The sequence below is a fragment of the Triticum aestivum genome, chromosome 4A (assembly GCF_018294505.1).
Source record: "Triticum aestivum cultivar Chinese Spring chromosome 4A, IWGSC CS RefSeq v2.1, whole genome shotgun sequence".
NCBI classification, from domain to species: domain Eukaryota; kingdom Viridiplantae; phylum Streptophyta; class Magnoliopsida; order Poales; family Poaceae; genus Triticum; species Triticum aestivum.
Genome location: NC_057803.1, coordinates 474,233,403 through 474,257,122, shown reverse-complemented (window position 1 = coordinate 474,257,122; position 23,720 = coordinate 474,233,403).

Below are 23,720 nucleotides of genomic sequence, written 5' to 3'. Positions count from 1 at the left end.
TTGTCGAGCTCAAGGCGAGTCTGTCATCCTTGTGCTAGCCTGACCTCTTTCTCGTTCCAGTGATGCCGACCACAAACCAGATTATCTCATAATCCTTGTCGCATGGCCATGCTTATCCTGGTCGGATCACACGAGGGGCCCAGAGTATATCTCTCCTGGTCGGAGGGGCAAATCCCATCTTGCTCGACCACGTCTCGCAACATGGTTCTGGACAAACCCGAAACCTACCTTTATAATTACCCAATTATGGAGTAGCGTTTGGTCGGCCCAAAGCAAGTATGTCACCATCCCGAGTACATACGTCAGCTCAAGTCTTAGGACATAGAACATATGTTGTACTAGAGACTCACAGATGACATATCGCTGCATCTCATAGTTGGGTTTGTCCGACTCGGACCTTATCTCGACTCGGATACGACTACGTCGAATCCGACCAGATCCTTCCAAGTCCATATTATCCGGTTAGCATCCAATGCTCCATGGCTAGTGAGACCAAGCCATCGACCATGTCATATGCTAGTCTAGTTGGCTGTGCATCCACACAGCCCTTTCGACTAGGGACCTTTTAGGACAGTCATCATACAATGCATAGTCCCACAAACAAGTCACGTACTTGCTAATACACATCATTGATAATGTCCAAGTACTATCTTTATTCATAAACACATAGGAAATATCATCATACATGATTGCCTCTAGGGCATATCTCCAACTGTCTCCCACTTGCACTAGAGTCAATCAAATAGACATTGAATGCCCATAGCTCTAACGTGCCCCTCATGCTTGGGTTGTGGAAGCGGCTTAGTCAACGGATCCGCAACATTTGCATCCGTGTGAATTTTGCATAACTCTACATCACCACTCTTTACGATCGTTCGTATCAGGTGACATTTCCGATCTATGTGTCTGACCTTGTGGTGATTCCTCGGCTCCTTGGCTTGTGCGATGGTACCAGAATTATCACAATAAAGGTCCAACGATTTTACCGAGGCTGGGAAAATACCAAGATCATCCAGAAAGTTCCGGATCCAAATGCCTTCCTTTGCAGCTTCACAAGCCTCAATGTATTCGGCTTCTGTAGTAGAATCGGCCACCATATCTTGCTTGGAACTCATCCAGCTCACTGCTCCTCCGTTCATGACGTACATGAATTCGGACTGTGATCGACAATCATCTCTGTTGGTTTGGAAACTAGCATCGGCGTAACCCCTTACGACGAGCTCTTCCTCACCTCCATAAACTAGGAACATCTCTTTAGTCCTTTTCAGGTACTTCAAAATAGTCTTTACCGCTGCCCAGTGACTCTCACCTTGGTTGGCCTGGTATCTACTTGTTAGGTTTATTGCAAAAGCAACATCGGGCCGCGTACATATCATGGCATACATGATGGATCTGATTGCCGAGGCATATGGAATCCTACTCATCCTGCTTCGCTCATCAGATGTCGAAGGACATTGAGTCTCGCTTAGCCTTATACCATGTGAGAGTGGCAAGAACCCTTTCTTTGCCTCACTCATGTTGAACCGCTTCAACACTTTATCTATGTACGTGCTCTAGCTTAAGCCGAGCAGCCTCCTTGATCTATCTCTATAGATATTAATGCCTAAAATGTACATTGCCTCACCAAGGTCCTTCATCGAAAACTTGCCATTCAATGACTCCTTGACCGAGTTCAGCATCGAAATATCATTTCCGATCAGTAGTATGTCATCCACATACAAGATCAAAAACACTATCGAGCTCCCACTTAACTTCTTGCATAAACAAGAGTCCTCTTCGCTTTTGATGAAACCGAAACTAGTGACGACCTCATCAAAACGAATGTTCCAGCTCCAAGATGCTTGCCTCAACCCATAAATGGATCTCTTGAGCTTGCATACCTTACTAGTGCTAGTCAGATCGACAAAACCCTCGGGCTGTATCATATACATGTCCTCGATTAACTTTCCGTGAAGGAAAGCCGTCTTCACATCCATCTGCCATATCTCGTAATCGAAATATGCAGCTATAGCTAGTACTATCCTCACCGACTTCAGCATCGCTTCCGGCGAGTAAGTCTTGTCGTAGTCAATTCCTTGAACTTGTCCATAACCCTTAGCGACAAGCCGAGCTTTGTGGATCTGAACATTTCCATCCACATCGGTTTTCTTCTTAAAGACCCATTTGCAACCAATGACCGTTACGCCATGCGATGGATCAACCAAGTCCCAAACTTGATTCTCATCCATGGACTTTAACTCGGATCTCATGGCCTCCAGCCATGCCTCGGAATCTGGGCTCACCATCGCTTCCGCATATGTGGCCGGCTCGTTGCTTTCTAGCAACAATACATCGCGCACTCTGCGCAATCTTTCCGACCTCCGTGGTTCCGGTGCCGCTTCCACTACGTGTTCCTTGACTGAATCCGGTATGATCTCATCACTAGCCGAGCCGTCCCCGAGTGGTCCTCGAATTTCTTCGAGTCGGACCGTCCTCCCACTGGCCTCCCGACTGAGAAACTCTTTCTCAAGGAAAACCCCGTTTCGAGCAACAAACACTTTGTTCTCTTCCTGGTTGTAGAAGTTATATCCCAAGGTTTCCCTCGGATATCCCATGAATATGCTTTTAGCTGACTTGGGTGTAAGCTTGTCTGACGTAAGTTTCTTGACAAATGCTTCACAACCCCAAATCTTTAGAAAAGACAAATTGGGACTCTTCCCGGTCCACATCTCATGTGGTTTCTTGTCTACGGATTTTGATGGTACCCTGTTAAGTGTGAAAGCTGCAGTTTCAAAAGCGTGTCCCCAGAATGACAAGGGTAAATCCAACTTGCTCATCATAGATCGAACCATGTCCAACAAGGTGAGATTCCTCCATTCTGATACACCATTTCTCTGTGGCGTACCCGGAGGTGTGAGCTGAGGTACTATACCACTGCTTTTCAGATGATCATCAAACTCTTGGCTCATGTACTCACCTCCACGATCAGATCTTATAAGTTTTATAGTCTTGCCGAGCTGATTCTCTACCTCGTTTTGAAACTCTTTGAACTTTTCAAAAGTCTCTGACTTGTGCCTCATCAAATAGATATATCCATATCTACTCAACTCGTCGGTAAAAGTCACGAAGTACTGATAGCCACCTCTTGCAGTTGTGCTCATGGTCCACCCACATCACTGTGTATCAGTTCCAATAGCTCGGATGCCCTCTCGCAACTCTTTGCGAAAGGAGACTTAGTCATCTTGCCGAGCAAGCATGATTCGCATGTCTCAAATGACCCAAAGTCGGTTGAAGTTAGGAGTCCATCATCATGGAGCTTCTTCATGCGTTTCAGACTAATGTGTCCAAGCCGGCAATGCCAGAAGTATGTCGGATTTATCTCATTGGGCTTATGCCTCTTGACATTCACGTTATAGACCGGTTCCTGTTCTAGATTCAATATAAATAACCCATCAACAATGGGTGCATAGCCGTGGAACATACCATTCAAATAAATCGAACAACCATTGTCCTTTAAATTGAATTCATAACCCTGACTCATCAAGCATGAGGCAGAAATAATGTTCCGACTAAGTGAAGTAATATAATAACAATTATTCAATTCCAAAATAAATCCAGAAGGAAGCTGGAGCTGCATCGTGCCGACCTCCAACGCAGCAACTCTTGCTTTGTTGCCGACCCTGATGTCAATCTCCCCTTGTGCCACACGCCTAGTTCTTACCAGCCCCTGCATCGAGTTGCAAATATGAACAACTGATCCGGTATCAAATACCCAAGAGCTACTAGGTATGTCAGCAAGGTAAACATCTATAACATATGCAACAACTGTACCTTTGCCTGAAGCAGCATTCCCGGGTTTCTTGCCATGCTCTGCAAGCCACTTGCTACTGTTCCTCTTCCAGTGACCAGTTTCCTTGCAATGATATTAAATGGTCTTTGAGTCCGGTCTAGACTTTGGTGCAGCGGCGGAAGTTACCATCTCCGTGCCCTTTGCCTTAGCCTTCTTCTTAGACCAACTCTTCTTGAACTTAGCTGATTTCTGCACCATCAACACTTGATGCGTGCCTTTCTTAATATCCTGCTCTGCCACTTTGAGCATCCCATGCAATTCAGTGAGCTTCTTATCCATGCCATGCATATGATAGTTCGAGATGAACGTCCCATAGCTGGGTGGAAGAGAACCCAGAACTGCATTAGTAGCCAGCTCATCCAAGAGCGGGAAGCCCAACCGATCCAAAGCTTGAACATATCCGATCATCTTGATCACACACGGGCTCAGTGGATCACCTTCCTTCAGCTTACAATCCATCAAGGATCGCCAGACGTTGAACCTTTCGGTCCTATCCTGCAGCTGAAACATGCTCTTGAGACTCTCGATCATATCGAAAACCCCAACGTCTTCAAAATGCTGCTGCAAATCGGGCTCCATACAAGCCAGCATGAGGCAGCTGGTCTCGTTTGATTTATCAACGAGTTTCTGGTAGGCATTCTTGGTTGTGTTACTAGCATTATCGGCAGGTTCCTCTGGAAGTGGATCCTGTAGAACATGTTCCTTTTTATCATGCTTGAGAACAATTCTCAAATTTCTATACCAGATAGTAAAGTTTGTTCCATTCAGTTTATCCTTTTCCAGAATTGATTTCAATGCAAAGTTGGGTTGAGCAGGTGGTGCCATTGATCTATAACAGAAAAATATGAAATCACTAAGCAATGTGTTTATGTAGAGTAATTCTAGCCTTAAACAGAAATACTCCCGCTGAAGTCAGCATCCCTCCGCAAACTCTCGGTGATTCAGGATCCGACTAGCACATGCGACTAGTGAGCTTTAGCATCACTGCTAGACAACATGCCTATCCGGTAAGCAACTCCTTGCTAATCGTATCTCTATACGACTCCTGTCGGTCGGGTAGGTAACTCATACCCCGGATCCCGACCTCTTTTGCCACAAGGCCCAAAACCATTTTGATAGCCTTGTCAAGTCAACCTAATGCAGTGCATGTCCGTGTCCGACACGAACCCTTCAGTTCAAGGACACCTAGCAGGACCCCAATTTTATGAGCCCACTACTAGACGTACTTGACGTGCGAAGGTGCAACATCGGGGATGGAAATTCACTTGATATTCATGAGGGATCTTTCTACCATTCTAACATGCATAGAAAACAAGGAAGCATAACAATCACAAATAAACACATATTGTGAAATAGTATGGCTCCTTCATGGATGTTCTTCCAGGTTGGCTCCGACTCCGATGACCATCTAGGAACTCCATCTTGTTTGTCACGACTGGACGCCAAGCCACCAACTTGATCTCTATTATCCAACTACTACATCTAGTAATGATTTTTATATAGAGTCACAATTCGACAGGCAGGTCATTATACAATATAATGACAGCAATTTGGCTCCTTCCGGCTGACAAACATGACACGCAGGTCATGTATAATTTACACACATGCATCACATACACATGAGCCGTACTATTCACATCAAACCCTGCAAAATAAAGTTATGCATAGAATCGTATTCTACCACTTTGAGTGATCATGTACGAAATACAAGGCGCTACGCACACGGCGGTCCCGAATTCTCTGATCTGGCCGATCTCATCGATCATCGTGAATCCGATTCGGATTTACGTTTCACTGTTAACCCCAATGGCGGATAACCAACCGGTAGGGGTAGATCGTGTCACGACCTCATCGATCCCAATCAACAGAAAACATAGCCACATCGATCCCCATGTGCAGTTGATCTCATCAACCGTGCACACAACCAATCTTATCAATGACAACATATCTCATCTATTGCCTCCACATATCTAATATGTATATGATCTGAATCCAAATCCTATAGCAGAGGCTCTGATACCACTATTGGGATCTACGGTAGGGTGCGTCAACCGCAAATTAAAATTTCCTACGCGCAGAACAACCAAGAACATGCTACGGGAGATGGATCACAGTTTGTTACCACTAGACGCGCAGCGCCGTGCAGCAGAAGAAGAGTTGGGGCAGCGCGTCCGCGTGGATCGTCTCCTCCTCGTGCGATTTCCCTCATACAACCGGTGGTCGGTTCCCACATACAGGTTCGCCGGAGCGGCGGAAGTGAACCGCCTCTAACGGTATCCATGCGTGCAGGAGGAACGTCGTGCGGCGGACTGCTAGGTCCGATCACACAACCAGCGGTGAGTGGAGGTGTCTATTCGCAACACATGCAAACCCTAGTGACAGCGCCGAAGCGATCCGCTCCTGTGAGTGTGCCGCACCTCCACTAGATATATAGGCGTCCATCACGGGCTCAACACTTGGGCCTCACACGGACCCTAAAGCCCATAAGTCTACTCGGCCACAATCCGAATAAAGTTCGGATCACATCCGACCAGTGTCCTCGGATCCGACCTTGTAGGTTCCTTCCCTTAAGCGTGCGACCCCTTAGGTTCAAGTCGGCTTGGTCGCAGTTCGGATCACCTCCGAACTGCACGGTTGGTAGCGGCCTCTAGCAAGGCATGCCGAACACCAAGCAGACTATGAAGCTGGTTAGCGAACCTGTACATCACACTTCCATTCCTTTTGCCACACGATATATGTTGTCGAGCTCAAGGCGAGTCTGTCATCCTTGTGCTAGCCCGACCTCTTTCTCGTTCCAATGATGCCGACCACAAACTGGATTATATCATAATCCTTCTCGTATGGCCATGCTTATCCTGGTCGGATCACGAGAGGGGCCCAGAGTATATCTCTCCTGATCGGAGGGGCAAATCCCATCTTGCTCGACCACATCTCGCAGCATGGTTCTGGACAAATCCAAAACCTACCTTTATAACTACCCAGTTACGGAGCAGTGTTTGGTTAGCCCAAAGCAAGTCTGTCACCATCCCGAGTACATGTGTCAGCTCAAGTCTTAGGACATAGAACATATGTTGTACTAGAGACTCATAGATGACATATCGCTGTGTCTCATAGTTGGGTCTGTCTGACTTGGGCCTTATCTCGACTCGGATCTGACTACGTCGAATCTGACCAGATCCTTCCAAGTCCATATTATCCGGTTAGCATCCAATGCTCCATGGCTAGTGAGACCAAGCCATCGATCGTGTCATATGCTAGTCTAGTTGGCTGCGCGTCCACACAGCCCTTTCGACTAGGGACCTTTTAGGACAGTCATCATACAATGCATAGTCTAACAAACAAGTCACATACTTGCTAATACACATCATTAATAATGTCCAAGGACTGTCTTTATTAATAAACACATAGGAAATATCATCATACATGATTGCCTCTAGGGCATATCTCCAACATTTACAACTACATAAATTGGTCCAGAAAAAAGAATAGGAAGAGGCACTCACATAGAGTGATGAATTGAGCTGAAAATGGGCATGGCTAGATGATTTGGGCATATGAGAGTGCCATAAAAATTTCATGCCATTTGGCCAAGCCAAAATGGTACTTCCTTCATAATGATCCTCTCTGAATAGAAACTTGAGAAAATTCCTGAGAAAAAATGGCTAGATGAAATATGCCCAAATTTGGTAGAGATAGGTTATATGGGTAGGAGAAGGTTCTAGAATATTTCCAGCCATAATTCAACAAGGTAAAATATACTTGCTTCACAAACTGAAAATTTGAACAGAACCAAAGATTTGAAGCTATGCTCACATGGAAGCTTTGCATGAGCTCAAATCTTTAGTAGGGCTTTTATTAGATGATAGGAAGGACCATGCAAAATTTCAACTTATTTGGACCATCCTAGCTAGTACTTCCTTCACAAACAATTCCGTCAGACAGGAACTTTGAAAAATTGCTCAGGAATATTCACTAGGAAAATTAAGTTGAATTTTGTCATGAGCCAATTATATGGATATGAAAAGGTGTCCAAAAATTTTGAGGTCAATTGGGAAAAGGTAAATGGCACTTGCTTCACAAACTGCCATTCAGGACATAATGGGAAAGGAATTAATTGAGCATGATGAGGAACATGGAAAATGGAATATTTTGCCATTTTGAGGAAGATATGACCCAAATAATTTATGGGAATTATTTGGGAATTTTAGGAGTGACGGAAATGTAGGTTGCTTCTCAACCTAGGGTAAAAATGATTATCCTTTAATAGAAAAAGGAATTGGCAAGGTCTAGTAATGGAGATGGGGATGACAAGCCACTTTGGAAAGAAATAAGAGGGCATCTTCTTCAGTTTCCAGACCACAAAGCCACGGAAAAAGAAAACTCAAGCAAAAATCTCAGAGAAACAAAAGAAAAAGAAATGGCCAAAAATTAGGCTGTGACAAGGTCTGCAATCTGAAGCCGAAGGTGGTCGACGGACAGCATGTGGACTGCGGGCGGGCTATGGTAAGCAAGTTTCCCAACGCTGTCCGGCCCAAAGGGGCATTTGTGGAGACAGTCAAGGTGTGGCAGCAGGAGTGGTTCTACATCATCGAACCCCGCGACACCAACTGGGCAGCCACACCTGACTTCAGATCCGGACCCCCCCATGAGACTCACCTCATGGACCGCTAAGGGCCTTGATTGGGGGTCCCAACTGGAGGTGCAAATGTTGCAGAAACGCATCTCCAACGTGTTGGGTTCAAACACCGGTCTCACAAACGTGATTCACGTGATGCTCTTTCGCCGCATCCTTCCCTGTCAACTTCGGGCCTCCCCCATATGGGAGTTCAATTCGGAGGAGCCACAAACCTTGAAGCACTTCTTCGGCACCACGCACGAAAATATATGGAAGCAGCTCTTCAAGGCCCAGAAAAGTTGGCCGATGAAGACCGAAGACATCAGACTCGACATCGAGAACCCGGCCTTGCTGGTAAGCATAATTTTTTCCGAAGACCTATTCGGTCAATAATTCAGATATAATATATTGCCTGCCTTCCATACAGGGCTGGACGGCAAAAGCGGAGCAGATCAAGTGCCCGGCACCACTGCTTGAGGACCTAGCCATACCCCAGCTAACAGAGATGCTGGTCTCGGTGCCCTATCAGGCACCGGAGAAGAAGGCCAAGAAGATGAAGGGCAAGGAGGCCAAGAGCGGCCCCCGCCACAAAGGTCCTTTGGACACAGCGTCCGGAGAGACCAAAGCCCTCTCCTCCCATGAGGGAGACGAGGAAGAAGAGGAGGAGGTGGAAAGCGACTCCCCTCGTAAGGGGAGGAAGAAGAGGAGGGCAGCCTCCGAAAACCCGAAGGGGGAGGCGCCCAAAATAGGGATGTGACCCTCCCGTACAGTTTAGACTCAGATTCCGAACTAGTCCCCAAGAGACCTCCCAGGGTGAAGCCCCTGGCCGAATCATAAGTATTCAAAAACTCACTTGTTCACCTTTGGTCTTCCTGCTTTCATTACATAAGCTATTTTGTCATTTGCCTTTCAACCCTCCCCGCAAGCTCCCGCAAACTCCATTATCGGAGGGGAACTCTCTGCCACCTGAAATGGCAGAGAGTGAGACGCCACATCGAGCCTCCTCGCCTATCACCATGGAGGACACCGAAGTGTCATCCCGAAGGACCTCTCCTAGCCTAGGGGGCCAAGCGAGGCCGTCGAGACGGCGCCCAAGGTTAATGCCTCGGTCGCCGAAGAGCTAAGGGAGCCGGCCCCTATGACAACCGACGGTGGGGAGCCCCAACAATCCAAGCCCCAGCCGAACACCATTACAGAGACCAACACGGCTCTAGGATCGGATGATCAACCCCTCCGAAAGAGGGGGGGAGGAACATCAGCTCCATCGGCGGCCTCCACTAATCCAGAGGCGCCCAATGCTCTGGAGGAAGCACTGCAACGTGATTGCATCGTGGCGGAGCACCGCACCCTGATGGGTGCGGTAATGGAGAAGGTTCAGTCCGCTAAGAGCGGACTGAACGAAGCCTTCACCAGCCTACTGACAAGCTTTGAGGTATGCGACATAATGTTCGAAAAACTTTTCATATAGAGGAATATACCTTTGTATAGATAGTAGCCCCTGAGACTCTATCCAGTTTAAAAGAAACCGGTCAGAGGATCCACATAGTATTTGGGAGAGTAACATGTTGTGTAGTTATTGTGATAGGCTTCCCTGTTGGTGGAAACCGCCCAGGCCGTAGAAGTTTCCGAACTCAATTGGAAGCTTCAGGTAGCCGATGAGGAAATCGACCGCATTAATAGGCGATTCGATGAGACGCAATGTATGCATATAATGTTTACAAAGGAAGTTATTTTTATATTAGAAGTAATATGCATATTTAGAGGTTAACTTATGAAATGCTTTTAATTAGAATCACAACTGGTGCAGCTGAGGTCGAGACCCTTAGAGATGCCCTCGCCCAGGCCAAGAAAGAGGCGGAGGCGAATAAGGCAGCCACTGAAAAAGTGGCTGCCGAACTAAAGACCAAACAAGCTGCCTGCCGCCAACACGAAGCTCGGGTGGCCGAAGTCGAGTAGGAGCTGAACGATGCCATCAAGAAATGCGAAACTTTAGAGCAAAAGACTTTGGACCAGTCGTCCGAGCTGGCCAAGGCCCTCCATGATGCTAAAGAGGCACGGATCGAGTCTCGGAGTGCTCGTGAAGAGATCCATCAGGCGAGGCAGATAGCAGCTGGTAAGGCCTTTCTTTTGTAGAGTATCTTTGGGGGTCAGAGGTACGCTTTGCTCACACGACTGTGGAGTTCTCCAAGCGTGTTTGCGGATCTTCCGAGGAGTGCCATTGATGCCGCGCAGTTCTTCCGAGCCCAGGAGGGGAATTCTACTGAGAAGCTTTCTGGTCAAAAGTTCTCGCATCGGAACACCCGACGTCTCTGAACGACCAGCTAAAGCAGCTGACGGAGCTGCATAGGATGGCAGGCTTGATCATGAAGGACCTAATAGTCCAACTTTGGCCGGCTGAGCCTATTCCTAGTAGCTACTTCGGTTTGGTGAAGCGGCTTGTTGATGTGCGACCCCGGATTGATGCTATAAAGCGTTTGGCCTGCATAAAGGGTGCCCGGATGGCCTTCATCCGCATCAAGATGCAATGGGCGAAGATGAAGGCCACCGAAGTGGCGACCACAGGCCCGCCCGAAGGCAAAGATCATCGGAAGCCAGAGAGGTACTTCGATGACGTCCTAGAAGGAGCCCGAGTAGTAGAGGGCCAATGTTCTAAGGACGTAATATTTGATTAAATGTGTTCGAGTTGTACAAACTATATGAGGAACCCATGTTGGGATATATCTATGCTTGCACCTTTTGTTTCAAGCGATTTTTCCTCCTGTGCGGCCGTTTATTGTTATATTTCTCAAAGTTGCCAGTCGTCGGTTTCAGCCCCCATGTAGATGCTACAGGGGTGTTCGACATAATGCCTGACCATGCTTTATCCAACGTATTGGTCCATAAAGGAGGTGTCCGCGAGGTGAACCAGGCAATCGGACTATGTGGCTTTATTACTTTCACTTAGCCATAGGAGTTTGACTGTTGAGCTAAGTACTAGCTCCTGGTGCGTGTGCGGCTATCCGGACTACGGTGCCTTTTCCACGCGGCTGGACGAAGACCAACCCCTCGTATAACACGGGGTGAATCGCTAACGATATGTAGTATAATATGAAGGATATATGCCCTAGAGGCAATAATAAAGTTGTTATTTATATTTCCTTATATCATGATAAATGATTATTATTCATGCTAGAATTGTATTATCCGGAAACTTCATCCATGTGTGAATACATAGACAAAAAGAGTGTCCCTAGTATGCCTCTACTTTACTAGCTCGTTAATCAAAGATGGTTAAGTTTCCTGGCCATAGATATGTGTTGTCATTTAATGAACGGTATCACATCATTCGGGAGATTATGCAACTCCTGAATACCGGAGGAATACCTTGTGTGCTATCAAACGTCACAGCGTAACTGGGTGATTATAAAGATGCTCTGCAGGTATCTCCGAAGGTGTTTGTAGGGTTGGCATAGATCGAGATTAGGATTTGTCACTCTGAGTATCGGAGAGGTATCTCTGGGCCATCTCGGTAATACACATCATGATAAGCCTTGCAAGCAATGTGACTAATGAGTTAGTTACATGATGATGCATTACGGAACGAGTAAAGAGACTTGTCGGTAACGAGATTGAACTAGGTATGAAGATACCGACGATCGAATCTCAGGCAAGTAACATACCTATGACAAAGGGAATGACGCATGTTGTCATTGCGGTTTGACCAATAAAGATCTTCGTAGAATATGTAGGAACCAATATGAGCATCCAGGTTCCATTGTTGGTTATTGACCAGAGATGTGTCTCGGTCATGTCTACATAGTTCTCGAACCTGTAGGGTCCGCATGCTTAATGTTCGATGAGTTATGTGTTTTGGTGACCAAAGATTGTTCGGAGTCCTGGATGAGATCACAGACATGACGAGGAGTCTAAGAATGGATAAGAAGTAAATATTGATATATTGCACGAGAGTATTCGGACACCGGAATGGTTCTGGAGCATTTCTGGAATTTATCGGAGTACCGAGGGGTTAGTGGAACCCCCCGGGGGAAGTAATGGGCCTCATGGGCAAAGGGGAGAGGCAGGGCAACCCACAAGGAGGAGGCACCCCCCCATCGGGAGTCCGAATTGGACAAGGGGAGGGGGCGTGCCCCCCCTTTCCTTCTCCCTCTCCCTCTCCTTCCCCCTTTCCCCCTCCGGTAAAAGGAAGGGGGTCCGAATTGGACTCCCCCCTTGGGGCGCGCCTGGGCCGGCCTCCTTCCTCTCCCTCCTTTATATACGAGGGAGGGGGGCACCTCTAAGCACATCAATTATTTCTTAGCCATGTGCGGTGCCCCCCTCCACCGTTTACTCCTCCGGTCATAATGTCGTAGTGCTTAGGTGAAGCCCTGCGCGGATCACATCACCATCACCGTCACCACGCCGTCGTGCTGATGAAACTCTCCCTCGACACTTTTCTGGATCAAGAGTTCGAGGGATGTCATCGAGCTGAACGTCTGCTGAACTCGGAGGTGTCGTACATTCGGTACTTGATCAGTTGAGTCGGGAAGACGTTCAACTACATCAACCATGTTAAACTAATGCTTCCGCTTTTATTCTACGAGGGTACGTGGACACACTTTCCCCCTCTCGTTGCTATGCATCTCCTAGATAGATCTTGCGTGATTGTAGGATTTTTTTTGAAATTGCATGCTACGTTCCCCAACAGTGGCATCTGAGGCAGGTCTATGCGTAGATGATATGCACGAGTAGAACACAAAGAGTTGTGGGCAATCATAGTCATACTGCTTGCCGCCAATGTCTTATTTTGATTCGGCGGTATTGTTGGATGAAGCGGCCCGGACCAACCTTACATGACCACGTTCATGAGATCGGTTCCACCGACAGACTGCAACTTGTTTTGTGATACTTCTCCAACGTATCTATAATTTTTGATTGTTCCATGCTATTAGATTATCTGTTTTGGATGTTTTATATGCATTCATATGCTATTTTATATGATTTTTGGGACTAACCTATTAATCTAGAGCCCAGTGCCCGTTTCTGTTTTTTTCCTTCTTTTCGAGTTTCGCAGAAATGGAATATCGAACGAAGTCCAAACGGAATAAAACTTTCACCATGCTTTTTCTTGGACCAGAAGACACCCAGGAGACTTGGAGTACAAGTCAGAGGAGCCTCGAGTTGGCCACAAGGGTGGAGGGCGCGCCCCCCGACCTTGTGGGCCCCTCATAGCTCCCCTGACCTAATTCTTTCGCCTATATACTCTTATACCCCAAAAACATCGAGGGGAGCCACAAAACCACTTTTCCACCGCCGCAACCTTCTGTACCCGTGAGATCCCATCTGGGGGCCTTTTCCGGCATCCTGCCGGAGGGGGACTCGATCACGGAGGGCTTCTACATCAACACCACTGCCTCTCCGATGAAGCATGAGTAGTTTACTTCAGACCTACGGGTCCATAGCTAGTAGCTAGATGGCTTCTTCTCTCTCTCTTTTATTCTCAATACAAAGTTCTCCTTGATGTTCGTGGAGATCTATTCGATGTAATACTCTTTTGCGGTGTGTTTGCCGAGATCCGACGATTTTTGGATTTATGATCAGCTTATCTATGAATATTATTTGAATCTCCTCTGAATTCTTATATGCATGATTTGATATCTTTGCAAGTCCCTTCGAACTATAGATTTGGTTTGGCCAACTAGATTGGTTTTTCTTGCAATGGGAGAAGTGCTTAGCTTTGGGTTCAATCTTGCGGTGTCATTTCCCAGTGACAGTAGGGGCAGCAAGGCACATATTGTATTGTTGCCATCGAGGATAACAAGATGGGGGTTTCATCATATTGTTTGAGTTAATCCCGCTACATCATATCATCTTGCTTAATGTGTTACTCTGTTCTTATGAACTTAATAATCTAGATGCAGGCAGGAGTCGGTCGATGTGTGGAGTAACAGTAGTAGATGCAGAATCGTTTCGGTCTACTTGACACGGACGTGATGCCTATAGTCATGATCATTGCCTTAGATATCATCATAACTTTGCACATTTCTATCTATTGCTCGGCAGTAATTTGTTCACCCACGATAATAATTTCTATGTTGAGAGAAGCCACTAGGGAAACATATGGCCCCTGAGTCTATTTTCCATCATATAAGTTTCCGATCTATGGTTCTAGTTTACTATTTACTTTCCTTTGCAATCTTTACTTTCCGTTCCATAAACAAAAAATACCAAAAATATTACTTTACCTTTTATCCATCTCTATCAAATCTCACTTTGCGAATAACCGTGAAGGGATTGACAACCCCTTTGTCACTGGTTGCAAGTTGGTGTTTGTTTGTGCAGGTATTCGGTGGCTTGTTGCGTAGTCTCCTACTGGAATGTTACCTTGGTTCTCAAAACTGAGGGAAATACTTATGCTACTTTGCTGCATCACCATTTCCTCTTTAAGGGAAAAACCAACACAAGGTCAAGAGGTAGCAAGAAGGATTTCTGGCGCCGTTGCCGGGGAGATCTACACCAAGCCAAGACATACCAAGTACCCATCATAAACTCTCATCTCTCGCATTACATTTTTTGCCATTTGCCTCTCGTTTTCCTCTCCCCACTTCTAAAACGATTTTCAAAAAGATTCACCTTTTCTTTGCCCCTCTTTCATTTGTCTACTTCGTTCGCTTTTCGTGTGCTCGTGTGTTGGATTGCTTTTCCAATACCGATAACAATGATTTTATTAGTATTCCAATTGCTCCCGATGCTAATGCTGAATCTTGTGAGATTAATACTGCCTTGCTGAATCTTGTTATGAAAGATCAATTTTCTGGCCTTCCCAATGAAGATGTCACATCCCATCTTAATAATTTCATTGATTTGTGCGATATGCAAAAGAAAAAATATGTGGATAATGATATTGTTAAGTTGAAGTTATTTCCATTCTCTCTTAGGGATCGCGCTAAAACTTGGTTTTCATCTTTGCCTAAAAATAGTATTGATTCATGGAATAAGTGTAAAGATGCTTTTATTTCCAAGTATTTTCCTCCCGCTAAGATCATCTCCCTTAGGAATGATATTATGAGTTTTAAGCAACTTGATCATGAACATGTTGCACAACTTGGGAGATGATGAAATTGATGATTACAGATTGCCCTACTCATGGTTTGAATATGTGGATGCTTATACAATTTTTTATGCCGGATTGGATTTTGGTTCTAGAAATTTTTTAGATTCGGGCGCGGGAGGCACTTTTATGGAAATCACTTTAGGAGAAGCTACTAAACTCCTAGATAATATTAGGGTTAATTATTCTCAATGGCATACTGAAAGATCTTCCACTAGTAAAAAGGTGCGTGCAATTGAAGAAATAAATGTTTTGAATGGAAAGATGAATAAGCTTATGATATTGTTTGCTAATAAGAGTGCTCCTATTTATCCTAATGATATGCCTTTGTCTACTTTGATTGAAAACAATAATGAATCTATGTATGTGAATTTTGTTGGTAGGAACAATTTTGGTAATAACGCGTATAGAGGTAATTTTAATCCTAGGCCATTTCCTAGTAATTCCTCTATTAATTATGGTAATTCCTACAACAATTCTTATGTAAATTATAATAATATGCCCTTTGAATTTGAGAATAGTGTTAAAGAATTTATTAGTTCGCAAAAGAATTTCAATGCTTTGATTGAAGAAAAATTGCTTAAGATTGATGATTTGGCTAGGAACATGGATATAATTCTCTTGATGTTGATTCTTTGAAACTTAGATCTATTCCACCTAAGCATGATATCAATGAGTCTCTCAAATCCATGAGAATTTCCATTGATGAATGCAAAGAAAGAACCGCTAAGATGCGTGCTAAGAAAGATTGGTTTATAAAAGTGTGTTCTTCTAGTTTTCATGAAAATAATGATGAAGATCTAAAAATGATTGATGTGACTCTTATTGAATATTTGTTTTCCAATATAAATCATGATAAATATGGGACTGAAGATGAGTCAACTTTAGTTAGAAGGCGTCCCAATGATTCAGAGTTTTTAGATCTTGATGCAAAAATTGATAAAAGTGGGGATGGAGAGGTCAAAACTTTAGATAGCAATGAACCCACTATTTTAGATTTCAAGGAATTTAATTATGATAATTGCTCTTTAATATGTTGTATGTCCTTGTTGCAATTCGTGTTGAATTCTCCTCATGCTTATAATCAAAACAGAGCTTTTACTAAACATATCGTTGATGCTATGATGCAATCTTATGAAGAAAAGCTTAATTTGGAAGTTTCTATTCCTAGAAAACTTTATGATGAGTGGGAACCTACTATTAAGATTAAGATTAAAGATTATGAATGCTATGCTTTGTGTGATTTGGGTGCTAGTGTTTCCACGATTCCAAAAACTTTATGTGATGTGTTAGGTTTCCGTGAATTTGATGATTGTTACTTAAATTTGCATCTTGCGGATTCCACTATTAAGAAACCTATGGGAAGAATTAATGATGTTCTTATTGTTGGAAATAGGAATTATGTGCCCGTAGATTTCATTGTTCTCGATATAGATTTCAATCCTACATATCCTATTATTCTTGGTAGACCTATCCTTAGAACGATTGGTGCAATTATTGATATGAAAGAAGGTAGCATTAGATTTCAGTTTCCATTAAGGAAAGGCATGGAACACTTTCTAAGAAAGAAAATTAAATTGCCTCATGAATCTATTATGAGAGCCACTTATGGATTGCATGCCAAAGATGATAATACTTAGATCTACTCGTGTTTTTATGCCTAGCTAGGGGCGTTAAACAATAGCGCTTGTTGGGAGGCAACCCAATTTTATTTTTTCTTAATTTTTAGGTCCTATTTTCCTTTGAATAAATCATCTAGCCTATGGTTAGATGTGGTTTTGTGTTTTAATTAGTGTTTTTGCCAAGTAAGTCCTTTGGGTTAGCTTACGACGATAGTAAATTTGATCCTGCTGAAAAACAGAAGCTTTTGTGCCTAGGATATTAGTTTTAATTTTTAACAGAAGCGCGATAAAATACTGATTATTTTTGTGGACGATTAATAAAAGAATTCTAGGACTTCCTAATTTCTCAGAATTTTTGGAGTTACATAAGTATTAGAAATCTCCAGATTTCTACAGACTATTATGTTTTTGACAGATTCTGTTTTTCGCGTGTTGTTTGCTTATTTTGATGCTTCTATGGCTAGTATCGGGGGGGTATGAACCATAGAAAAGTTGGAATATAGTAGATATTACACCAATATAAATAATGAGTTCACAGCAGTACCAAAAGTGGTGATTTATTTTCTTATACTAACGGATGTTACGGTATTTTCCGTTGAAGTTTTGTGTTGTGAAGTTTTCAAGTTTTGGGTAAGGATTTGATGGCCTATGGAATAAGGAGTAGCAAGAGCCTAAGCTTTGGGATGCCCAAGGCACCCAAGGTAATATTCAAGGATGTCAAAAAGCCTAAGCTTGGGGATGCCCTGGGAAGGCATCCCCTCTTTCGTCTTCGTCTATCGGTAACTTTACTTGAGGCTATATTTTTATTCACCACATGATATATGTTTTGCTTGGAGTGTCTTGTATGATTTGAGTCTTTGCTTTTTAGTTTGCCACAATCATCCTTGCTGTACACACCTTTTGAGAGAGACATGCATGATTCATGATTTATTAGAATGCTCTATGTGCTTCACTTATATTTTTTGAGCTAGGAAAATTTGCTCTAGTGCTTCACTTATTGTAACATCCCAAATTTTCAATTTGGAATGTTATACATTTGATCATCAATGCATATCATATATTATTTGCTTTTGGTTTTGATCCTAGAAATCCTAAGCAACTCAAGGACCCACGGAGAGAGTTGGGGATTTCGTTATTTTCATATTTGACTTTTCTCAAAAATTGAGAATAATCATTTGATTTTTATTTATTTTATCATCAATTATTTCTATTACAAAATTATGAGAGAGGGAACAAAATGACTTTCCCAAAATAAAGAAATATTGAGGATTTAATAAAGAAATCAAATAAGATTTTATTTCGGAGTTTTTCGATATTTTATTTGAATTTAGGAAAAATATGCGTTTTTCAAAATTGCATTTAGGCCCCAAATAAATGTTCACTTTGTCCGGCTTGATTTTAGAAGTCGGGAAAAACTTATTTCGGGATTTTTGGAGTCTGTTTAGTATTTATTTTTTTCTTCTGCGTGTAATTATTAAAAAAAATCGCACCGACCTACGGGCCGTGTCCGACCGGGACTCCGGACCGCGTAGGCTTTATAAGCCGGGGGGAGCCCAGCCAAAGCCAGCCCAGCCCCGCGCCCCCGAACCCTAGCGCCGCCGCCGTCGCTGCCGCCAGTGCTGCACGCCGCCGCCGCGCCGCCGCCTCGAAGACCTGCCGCCCGAGGTTCACCTCGTAACCCGCGCCGCCGGTTTTTTAAAAAAACCGATGGATTTTCCGTCGGTTTTTGTCGGGTTTTTTTAATTTTCGTTTTTTTAGATCGGTTTTTTTCGGTTTAGGTTAATTAGCGAGCGTTCGCTCGTTCGTTCGTTTTAACGAACGTTCTCATCGTTTAGATCCGGTTAACGAACGTTCGTTCGTTAATCCGTTCATCGTTTTTCTTTTTCTCGGATTTTCTGCGATTATTTTCTGATCGTGATTTCTAATCCGATTTTCGTTTTAGTATAACTTTTCGCTCGTTTATCGGAATCAGGCGATTCAAGCGCCTGGAGTTTCATCTCGAAACCCTCTATCCGTTTAACCAACTCAAACAAGTTTTTGCTACTGTAAAATTTGACTTAGATCCAGATTAGTAAAACGAAGTTGTTTTCTTTCGCCGTTTGACTTTTGTTGGTTCGTTCGATTTGATTCTTTTTGCAAACCGGAGTTCTTAAGTTGAACTTTTTGGTTAGTTCTCTTATTTGACTTTTACCTGTGCATTAGATGAGTGCTTATTGTATGCTTGTTTGTTTGTCTGCGATAGAATACACGGAGTGCACCGCCTGTTACTTCGAATCTTTAGGTTTCGCGGATCATCAGCAAGGCAAGTAACACTTTGATCATACCTTTTCTACTACTCAGTTTTATTGCATTAGATCAAATCCTCAAACATTGCATGATTAGGATCTAATTAAATTGTGGGATGGGAAGTAGTTGAGGTAGTACCTATTACCTGTTATATTATCAGACCTTTGGGAGTTACTTCTACGTTTGCCATTATGCCATGCTATGCTAGTAGACGTGGATTGGGTGAGTGATATCCATGACAGATGTGAGTTTGTTAATTAAGGGTTTATCTAAGGTGGCAACTTAAACACACATCTGGGTGGATTGAGGTACCTGGGTATTCCAGGATTGCCTGTTTTTTTATGGACCGCCACCCAGGCCCAAAGGGATCATGAGATTTTTCATACTAGAAACTTCCGTGTGCAGCCACAAGCCATTATGGGCTCTGGCATAGTTGATTATGTCGTGCGAACTCTTACAGGGTAGACTAGCAGATGTAGGGGAAAGTAGGTGTAACAGTGTATCCATCGTAAGGTTCTAGCGCTTCTGAAAGACTATGTCTCAGTCATCCGTCTTCTCAAACACCAGGTAGTGCGAGAAACCAAACGGAGGCAATCGAGTCTTGTGGGGAAAAGTGCACAAACCTCTGCAGAGTGTATAAACTAATCATGGTTAGCCGTGTCCCCGGTTATGGACGTTTTGAGTATCTAGTACTTGGATTATCATGTGAATCTCAACATGTTACTCTAAATTAATTTTGTTGGGTTTTGTTAATGATGATGCTTAATTGGGATTGAGGATGCTGTCAACCATTCTCAATGTTTAACAACCACCATGATAGTTAAATAAATTTATTCCTTTGCAGTAGGGAAAATTTGGCTTTACGCAAAATTGTAACCATAGAGCTTTCCACCAGCCAAATATGCATATAGTATAGCTGTTTCGTTCTATTACTCTCTATGTGTTACCTTGCCAGCATATTCCATGTGCTGACCCATTTCGGGCTGCAACGTTAATGTTGTAGACTTTTCAAACGACAATTAAGGAGTTTTTAGGTCGTGGTTCTATACTCAGTGATGCCGTTGGAGTTGATGGACTCGCTTATCTTCCAAGCTTTCCGCTGTTATCGTTATTAGATGGCCTTAAGCCATATTTATTGTAATTAGTTCTCTATTGAGACACTCGATGTTATAAGTGTGTGATTGCTACTCTGTTATAAATCCGCCGAGTACTGTGTGGTGTCAGCATTACTGATCCAGGGATGACACCGGAGCACAGAGATCAGACTGGTTGAGGTCTGGTCGCTACAGAGATGGTATCAGAGCACACGCTGACTGTAGGACAGGACCACTAAGCTAAAGACCTAGATCACTATTCACTCTCTTCTCTCCTGACCTCTCATCTTTTCTACTCTTTAGGATGGCGGATGCAAGGAACAAGTTGACGCAACCGGATGAGGATACACCCTTTGGACGTCACTTGAAGGAAGTCACTAGATACCTGAACATAGGAGTACCAAGCTTCACCGGAACCTACAATGCCACTTTACCTGAAGAAAAGCGCTGGATAATTCAAGTTCAAGTTCCAGGAAGGACGTTCATGCCAGTCACTGAGCCCATAGAGTTTTCTTTTGATGCACCAACTTGGAGTCTAGGAAAGAGCATGGCAGCTCACATCGCCATGGGACGCATTGGAGAAGTCTACCGCAATGATCTCAAGGATACTATCTATTAGATTTGTGGGCGCCGAGATGAGCACTGGGAGATGATCAGCACCAGGAAGGATAGATCAGTTGCAGCTTTTATCCAGGAGTTAAACCAGCACATTTGACGACAGGAGAACCAGATGTGCACCGACATGATAGACCTGAAGAAGGCAAGGACAAGAATCAAGGAACTGGAGGAAGAACTCAAGGCTACACGTGAAGATTATGAAGAGGAAATCGAAGTATTGGTGGATAAGAATGACGATCTGATCAAGAAGATCGGGATATTTATGGGAGGCCCTACACCAGTAGATGAAGACGAAGAACCCAAGGAGATTCGCCCGGAAGACTACATCATCATCGACGACACCGACTCAGACCCAGATGACAGCAATGATGATTATGTTGATGAAGCCGGAGCAGATATCATGGAGTCTGCAGCCGAAGAATATTTCTAGTAGACCACCTCATAAGTAGTAGTAGTCCACCATGTAAATATAGTAGTCCGAGCACTTTTGCGATAGTTAGTTCGATTGTATGCCCTTGTTTGATTGAATGAAGTGAATTGTTTGCTTTTGCCTCATGTGCATATGGGTAGTGTTTTCTCTTTAGACCCCCTCTATTCTTAAATCTCATCTTTTCTAAACCCTCAGATGCCTCCGAGACGTGACCCCAGATTTACCTTTCCACCGGAGCTCACCCAGTTGATCCAGCAGCAGAACACATTGATGTAGTTGCTAGTCCAGAATCAGAATCAGGGGAACAACAACAACAACAACAACAACAACAACCCACCACCACCACCACCTATGGATCACTTAGCCCGTTTTCTTAGGCTGAATCCGCCGGTGTTTTCTAGTAGCACCGAGCCGATAGTAGCAGATGATTGGCTCCGCAAGACAGCTAGAGAGTTGACTACAGCAGGATGCACAGATGCGGAGAAGGTGAAGTTTGCCGCACATCAGCTTGAAGGACCCGCAACATCATGGTGGGAGAATTTCACAGCCACTTTCCCTGTCGACACTGTCACATGGGACCAATTTCAGCAAGCTTTTCGTACTGCCCATGTTTCAGCAGGAGTATATGGCCAGTCAAGGATGTTTTCAAGTGGCATTGAGTATAGGTAGGCATGTGTTTCCCTCGGATTTAATCATTTTGGAATCACAAGGATTGGATGTAATTCTGGGTATGGATTGGTTGTCGATGTATGGAGGAAACATCGATTGCGCCAGTAAGTCAATCTTGCTTACCACCCCAGAAGGGAGAAGGATCAAGTATCTACCCCGACATGTGCCAAAAGGGACTCAAGTAAATTTTTTAATAGGAGTTGTGCAGGAGGAAGTACCAGTGGTAAGGGATTTCCCTGAAGTATTTCCAGAGGAGTTGCCAGGCATGCCACCAGATAGAGATATTGAGTTTTCGATTGAGCTTTTGCCAGGCACAGGACCAATATCAAAGCGCCATACAGGATGCCCGCAAAGGATTTGGTGGAGATTAAGAAGCATATTAAGGAGTTACTGGATAAAGGTTACGTTCGCCCAAGTTCGTCGCCTTGGGGATCACCCGTACTTCTAGTGGAAAAGAAGGATGGATCATTAAGAATGGTTGTTAATTACCAAGGATTGAATGAAGTAACGATCAAGAACAAGTACCCACTACCGATGATCAATGATCTGTTTGATCGTTTGCAAGGAGCTAAAGTGTTTTCCAAGATCGATTTGCGATCAGGGTACCATCAGTTGAAGATTCGAGAGCAGGACATACCTAAGACAGCTTTCACCACAAGATATGGACTGTATGAGTACACCGTTATGTCATTTGGTCTGACCAACGCACCTGCCTATTTTATGAACATGATGAACAAAGTGTTTATGGAGTTTTTGGATAAGTTCATCGTGGTGTTCATTGATGATATTCTGCTTTATTCGAAGAATGAAGAAGAGCATAAGGAACATTTATGATTAGTACTTGAGAAGCTCAGAGAACATCAGTTATATGCCAAGTTCAGCAAAAGTGAGTTTTGGTTGAAGGAAGTAGGATTCCTCGGACACGTTATATCCAGAGAAGGAATAGCAGTTGACCCCACAAAGGTTATCACTGTGACCAATTGGGAAGCACCAACAACAGTTGGAGAGATCTGGAGTTTTCTTCGACTCGCAGGATACTACTGGAGATTTATTGAGAACTTCTCAAAGATTGCAAAACCTATGACGGAATTGTTGAAGAAGGATACCAAGTTCATATGGACAGAGGAGTGTGAGGCTAGTTTCCAGGAGTTGAAGAAACGTTTGGTTACCTCACCAGTGTTGATTTTGCCAGACCAGACCAAGGACTATGAGGTATATTGTGACGCTTCACGTCAAGGACTTGGAGCAGTGCTTATGCAGGAAGGGAGAGTTGTTTCATATGCCTCAAGACAGCTTAAGCCTCATGAGTTGAATTATGCTACGCATGATTTGGAGTTAGCAGCCGTAGTGCATGCATTGAAAACATGGAGACATTTCCTCATTGGAAACCATTGTGAGGTGTACACGGATCATAAGAGTTTGAAATACATTTTCACACAGAAGGAGTTGAACCTCAAACAAAGGAGATGG